Below are 7,789 nucleotides of genomic sequence, written 5' to 3' on the forward strand. Positions count from 1 at the left end.
CTGCAGTGTTAATTTTGGGGCGCAGTGTTACTAAGCAGACGGTCCGCGTGTAATATGCGGACGGTCCGCGAGCCATCTGAAAGGATCGATGGACCAAGAGGGGGGCTGAATTGGGCCTTTTTCAATTTCTAAAACAAGATAAAGCAACCTTAACCTATGCAAAAATTAGAAAGGCACCAATTCACCAACCGGATAACTAAACAACCTACACAAGCTAGTTAAGATGAAAAGAGATAAAGCCTAGCAAGGTAGAGCTAACTAGTGATCCCTAAATCAAGCACATGAATGAATTGCATGAAAGATAGTGCTTGAATAAGTAAAGTGGACAAGGGACAACCAGATTTTTCCCGTGGTATCGATGTGTTGGCACACACCCCTAATCCACGTTGTGACACTCACAAAGAGTATTGTCACCTCCCAAGTCACCAAGACAAGGGCGCTCACTAAGAGTCTCCGTTCACCATCCCGGTGTGGTGGAGATCAAGCCACGTACAAATCTCTTCTCCGGGCTTCCACAATCCTTGGCAAGCTCCGCGAGAATCACCTCGATCACCAAGATCGCCTAGGTGATGCCAATCACCAAGAGTAACAAGCTAAGGCCTTCACTTGAGCAAGAACCAATCACCAAGAATGGATGCACACAAGCTTCTCTCTACTCAAGTCCTTAATCTTGCTTCTTGAATGATTGAATGAACAAGTGTATGAAATGTTGAAGTTCAAGGTGGCTCTTGACTATAGTATGTGTGTTTGGATGTTGCCTGGTGTCAAGAGTTATAGAATGACCCATTGGAGGGGTATATATAGGCAGCTTACACGAATAGAGCCGTTGGAGAAAAAGCTGCCAGAAATCTGCGTAGCGCCGGTTAATCCGACGTCGCTCCAATAGTCATCGTCGGTTTAACCGGTGAAAGTAAACTCCCCTTTTGAAAACTAGCCGTTACTGTTTGGGAAGATTAACCGTCGTTGCATCGGTTTAACCGGTGAGTGTAATCATCCATTGAACAACTAAAAAATCAAGTCACTGGACAACTGCACCGACGTCACATTTCAAATAGCGTCGGTTTAACCGTTGAGTGTAGTTGTCCACTGATCAGCTGAAAAACCGAGTCTCTGGACAACTGCACCGACGTTAAATTTCAAATAACGTCGGTTTAACCGGTGTATTGACTTGTTCAGACCTGCAGACCTCGTTTAACCGACGTATAGAAAACTTGAGGCGTTGGTTAAACCGGTGTTAAGGATTTTTCTGATTTTGCCTTTTCTGACTTGCGTCCTGAATGAAATCCAAATATTCTTGAGATATAAGTTGAGAACCACTTATTTGAGCTTCTAGAAACCTGAGTGACCATAGTGTGCATCTATTTTCAAATGACCATGTCCATGCTCAAGTTACTAAGCCTAAACCCCTCTTAATAGTGCGATCACTACAAAACTATAAAACCTATGCTAACCTAAGTGTCCTTCTCAACCTTATGACACTTAGGACTAGAAAGATCCTTAGTCTTGACATATTATTGAGTTGAATGCCGAGATCGCCTTTTTGAATAATGAAAATTAGGTGCCTCTTTTGACATATAACCAAATGAGCGATAATGATCTAAAAGTCTGCACAAGCTCATTAGTCACAATAATGGTTGTCATTAATCATCGAAACAAACCTTAAGGGCCTAGATGCTTACACCATCTGGATTGGTCACCAGACGCTCTGCAGAACTGATGACAGCAGCAAAATTTGGAAGCGGACGGTCCGCCTGGAAACCGCGGACGGTCCGCCACTTGACAGAAAGATGGGGCTGACCAGAGTTGCCTTATATTGGGCTGTCTCTTTCTCTCCTCTCACCAACCCGAGACATACTCTCCAAAAGCCCTCTCTCTTTCTCTCTCAAGCACGTGGGGAAGACTTCAAGGTCAAGGATTTTTGGCGTGATTCGCGGACAGTCCGAGCACATCCCCGGACTCTTATCAACATTCTTCATCATGTCCTCTCGGCCACCTCGGAAAATCTTCAAAGCTTTCGCTTCAAAAATCAAGAAGGTTGGAACATCAAAGAGGCAAAGGGATGGTGATAATTCCGATGATTCGGACTATGCTCCTAACCCTAGTGACATGGCTGCTGCATCCTCCGTGGGTGGTGTTGGTGATGATTCTTCAGAGGAGGATCTTGAGGATTTTGAAGATGATGTTACTGTCTTGATGGGGCTAGATCTTCCTAGCCGACAGTGGACTGCTGAGAGCTATGCTAATGCTAGAGCAGTGAATCAGTTCGAAATGCCTTGTGACACCAACATCCTCTTTTTCAGAACCAAGGTACAACAAGATGCTTACTTCGGTCATTTGGTTAAAAAGACTGTGTTCAAACATCAAACCATTGACCTGGGGTATATGAGATCACATCCTGTCATGACTGATCTAGTAGACAGATTTGAGGAAATGGGGTTGGCAAATTTTCTGCAACATAGATGTGATTGGAATGAAACAGTCATACGCCAGTTCTATGCCACCGTAGAAATTGATATGGTAGCTGGCAAGTTTTGGTGGACCACTGGGAAAAGAACATATTTTGCCACATTTGCCCAGTTTGCTGCAGCTAATCAGTTGGACTATGATTTCATCACCAGTGAGCAAAGCATGAATGTAGTCTTGGAAAATCCTCTAGATGAGAATGACTACCCCATGTACTATGAGCCTGCACATCTTGGTATTGCCAGAAGTTTTGGGGGAACTCAGGGTATGAGGCATCATCCTGCAGTGATCAATAAAATTGCAAGAGTCACATTCATGCCTAAGAGTGGCAATAAGGACAAAGTTAGAGGGCTCTATTGGAATGTGATCTCTCATGTCATGAATGGGAATAGAATTGATGTCATTGCCCTCATCATGGATCAGCTTGCAGATTTAAAGCTCAATATGGAGATGAACTTATATTTTGCTCCATACATTATGTCCATCATCAAGGAAACGACCTCTTTCCGAGGCATTTGTGAGTGCAAGCATACTCCTTTCAGGCCCTACAAGAACGATCATGCTTTTCTTATGAGGCCGTTGACTCCGTTCCCTGGAGATGCTGAAGCACAGGGGCATGATGGTGATGACGATAGTGACGATGATGCTCACATAGGAGCGGCTGCAGCTCAGCATGGCGTGCCACCACCACCTCCTCCCGCACAGCAGCAGTGGGCTCCTCCAGCTGGCTATTTTGATCAGTATTTTACATCCATGCAGGCAGATCTCTCTTCTCAGATTGCCGGGTTGACTAGTCAGATGCAGAGTCAGATGGATCTCAACTTCCAGAACATGCAGCAGCAGATGTTCCAGCCCATGATGGCTCAGATGCAGGGTGTTCAGGAGAGTTTACACTCAGATATTGCAGCTCTTGACTCCCGTTTTGAGGATTTGCCTTCGTCTGAGCAGGTTGAGCAGCTCGAGCATAGGCAGCAGCATTTAGAGCAGCGCTTTGACACCTTCAGCACTGCCTTCACCGGGTTTTCTGACCACTTCTACTCAGTGTTCCCGGCTCCAGTGCCGCCTCCGGAGTTCTACCCGCATCAGCCGTTCTATCCACCGCCTCCTCCTCCACCGCCGATGGATTGATCCTTTTGGAAATTGATGCCAAAGGGGGAGAAGGAACTTTGAAGTGCCTTGATCTAGGGGGAGCTCATGGATTTCTCATGGAACTCATTCGCTTTTTTTGCTTCCGCTTGCCACTGATATTTTATTTTGTGTTGAACTTTATTGGATGGACTTATGTTTTATATCTTGCATGGATTTGGCTTGTTATTTGTGATGAACTATGTTGATGTACGCTACTTCTATTTACTCATGTTCATCTTGTGGTTGTGAGGCTATGGTAATCAAGCTAAAATTCATGTCATATATATTGTGTATCTTGTATGCCTCGATTTCCACTTGTAGGGAAAACTCCGTCAAAAAGCTCATATATAAATATGTGTGCTCTGGATATTCATTCAAATTTATATGCACACATCAAGGGGGAGTTCTCTCTACTCATTGAACTTGGTGAACTTATTCATACATATTCTGAAATTTTCAAGGAAAATGAGTAAGTTTTTCCAAAGTTCAATTTCAAGTTCTCGTTATGCCTAGCGTATGAAGTTGACTTGAACACTTTTATCACTCCAAAACTTAGTGTTGTCATCAATTACCAAAAAGGGGGAGATTGAAAGCATCTAGGCCCCTAATTCGTGTTTTGGTAATTAATGACAATGGTTTGTGGATTAACAATTCTTTTTGAGAAAATGAGTATAGGTTGATCCACGGATGAATGAGAGTTATTTGCGAACGTGTGGATTTTTGGAGACGATGAGAAAAGTTTGGGCTCAAGGCAAAGGTATAAAATAGGGTCTTTTGAATTTTACCGATCACAAGGTGCTTAGTGGATGATAAGTGACCGGATTTGTTGGATAGATAGCCGTTCTATCAAGAGGGGTCATGTACTCGTGCTTGACAGGTCTCTAGTGCCATTTTGCTCAAAATATCTAAATGCATGCATGAGGGCTAACTACGTTTTGCCGGGTTTTGAAAAAGAACATGTTTGACTGCTGACTGCTCTAGCGCGGACGGTCCGCGCCTTGGGTGCGGACGGTCCGCTACCGTTCCAGAAAGGCTTAGAGGGTTTATCTGGTGGGTGGCGGACGGTCCGGCTCTCCTGGGCGGACGGTCCGCCACTGTAACTCTTTTTCGTTCCAGAAAGGATGTTCTCTGGTCTGTCTAAATTCTGTGGAGCGGACGGTCCGCTTCTGTGGAGCGGACGGTCCGCATGCACTCTGATAAATTGATCCAGAAACATTGTTGTCTCTGCTTGTTCCTCTAGGTTGAACGGCGGACGGTCCGCCCCTTGGTGGCGGACGGTCCGCTGACTAATTCCAGGATTGTTCCAGAGACCCTCATGTCTCTGGAGTTGTGGAACACTTAACTGCGGACGGTCCGCTGGTTGGGCGCGGACGGTCCGCCAGGGCTGTAACGGCTAGTTCTGACACGCATTAAATGCTCTCTGACTCTCTGGTTTATAACGGCGGACGGTCCGGTTTTTGAAACCGGACGGTCCGCGATCTCGCAGAAAAGACTGTAACGGCTAGTTTTTGATGGGATGTCTATATATACCCATTGCCCGACCCTTGGGTCACTCTCTTGGCCATTTGGACTGCATTCTTGACCCTCTAGAGCTAAGACATCACTCTCTCTCACACACTTGCTAAGGATTTGCATTTTTGAGAGTGAGAGTGCTTCCTAGTGCATTGCATCAAGAGGTTGAGCTTTGTGGCACTAGGGAATCTTCAAGCAAGGTTTATTGGCTTGTTACTCTTGGGAGTTGCCGCTCCCTAGACGGCTTGGAGAAGGTGATTTCGTGGAGCTTCTTGAAGGAGATTGTTGAGAAGCCCCGATTTCGGTTGTGAGAGGTTTTGTGCTCACCTCACCGGAGTGGTGAAGAGCAACTCTAGTGAAATCGAGGTGTGGAGTGGTTCCTTGTTTCTAGCCGGCTCAAGATCAAGAGGTTCTTGATAGAGGAGCGGTTGATTCTTGGAATCCACCTCAACGTGGATTAGGGGTGACCGGCAAGTCATCGACACCACGGGATAAATTTGTGTATCAAGCTTGGTTATTTCTCTAGCTCTCTTTAATTGTTGTTATTTTGAGAAATTTACTTTACTAGAGCTTGAATTGTATTTTGTCACCCTAGGTTGCAAACCTTTCTAGACATAGTAGTAGCATGACATAGGGCTTTCTTTTGTTACTAATTAAATTTCTCTAGTGTTGTTGGTTTTAGTTTTTAAACCGCCTATTCACCCCCCCCTCTAGTCGGTGTTCTTGATCCTACAGGCCCACACTCTACATTTGTTGTAACTACTCGTAATGCAGTAGAATTACTCGTACAATAGTGAAACTAGTTGGACACGGTAGGAAACTACCCGAAAAGTACTCAGGAAGGACTCCTGGGCTTGTATCCGACTAGAACTTCCACGTAAACCTGTTCCCCCAAACTTTATAAGGGCGGATAGGGACCTCTCGGGGACAGTCAATATAAACCACACAGGACGTAGGGTATTACACTCTCGGCGGCCCGAACTTGTCTAAACCTTGTGTTCCTTTACACCTTCGAGTTCCTGATCTCGGCGACACCCTACTTACAAACTCACCACCTCGGGGTATCCCTCAGTGGGCGTGGCGGTAAAACACCGACAGGAGAGCTCCTTATTTAACACACCGCCAAGACCATCAACACCTTCTCTTGAAGATGTAGCGCTCCACTCTATGGCAAAACTCTGCCTAGGCTAGTGCTTGGAATAGGGGGAGAGAGAGAGGGAGGGAGTAGCTCGAAGGAGTGCTAAGTTCCTCAGCACTCCACTCCGTTTATGTACTTATAAAGATGCTGGCTTCCTTCTGAGTAAAGTAAGTATTTGTGATTCCTTCTTTGGTATAGTGCTTATGTATAAGTGAGATCAGTTCTCTTACTCGCCGGTTCGTCGCTCCGTATTTATACGGAGTGCTGTAGTTTGCTACGGGACATTAGATGTAGTTAGATTGCAGTAGTAACCAATAGTGCAGACATGGTGTCTGGGCTAAGGGTTATTCTTTGTTTGCCTTATATCCTACGATTTGCGAGGTAGGCAACATGTGGTGATAGCCCTGTTGGTCTTTTGTAATCCTCCATGTTTGGATATAACGTAGAACCGTTGGCCGGAGTTTCCTACCAGACCAGGAGTAAGCCACTGCCCGAAGTGAGTCTTGCCGAGAGATCGAACTTTAACTTATCTAGGTACTATCCTAAAAATCATCTCTACCCTTCGCCTACCTTATGTGGTTGGTTATCTTTGGATACTAGAGTTGTAGATATATAGATACACACACGTTCCCTTAGATCCGATAACCCTTAGAATAGTGTACAGTGAAAGCTACAACGACATCCGTACGCTTGCGGATTTATTGACAACCGTTAAAATATTAAACGGTCAACAGTAGGTGATATAAAAGTGGGTCAATAGATATAAATAGATTCTTTTATCTATGATTTTTCCGCACATTCGATGACTCGTAAAATATATGGTTCAACAAACAATAAGAATATACAAATAAACAAAAGTGTAATCATTTTATGCATAGATACAAGATCACCAATAACTTATTTTAGTTATGTTAATAAATTATTAGTTAGTATACCGCTTGAGTTGATACCGCTGTTGGATTTGGTAACATGCCCAGAATCTTAATACATTCTGGTATACTTGGCCTGCCACGTAAGTGTGCCACGTCATCCTAAAGATTAAATTGGGGCTAAATGAAAAGTTTAAGGACTGAATTGATCCATTTGATAGTTTAAGGACAAAATTGAGCTTTGGAGGAAAGTTGAAGAATTAAACAGGCTATTTTGCCTAATTTAAACTTGTAATTGATCGTAGCTCAGCTAGTAAGGTTGATTGTGGTGGAACCTGATCACCCAAGTTCGAGTTCTCGACTCGGCATGTTTGTTCATATTTTTTTAGATTTATTCTAAAATTTAACCGGTGTATATATTTGTAGGGATAAACGTGTGTACGTGTATGGAACGTTTGCGTCTCTTCCGTGTTTCGAAAAAATTATGCTCAAGTTCTGTAACTAGAAAATCTATAAATTTTAAGGTAGATCCAATTCAAAAGCATTAGGTTGTAAATAAACTCCTAATTTTTTGACTAAAATATGTTGGTGTAAATGAACTTTGTAATTCTTTTGACTAATTTTTTCAACAAAAATGGACTCCTAGCTGCATCAATTGTTGACGACCAGCCTATAAAAA

Source organism: Panicum hallii, chromosome 5 (assembly GCF_002211085.1).
Source record: "Panicum hallii strain FIL2 chromosome 5, PHallii_v3.1, whole genome shotgun sequence".
NCBI lineage: Eukaryota > Viridiplantae > Streptophyta > Magnoliopsida > Poales > Poaceae > Panicum > Panicum hallii.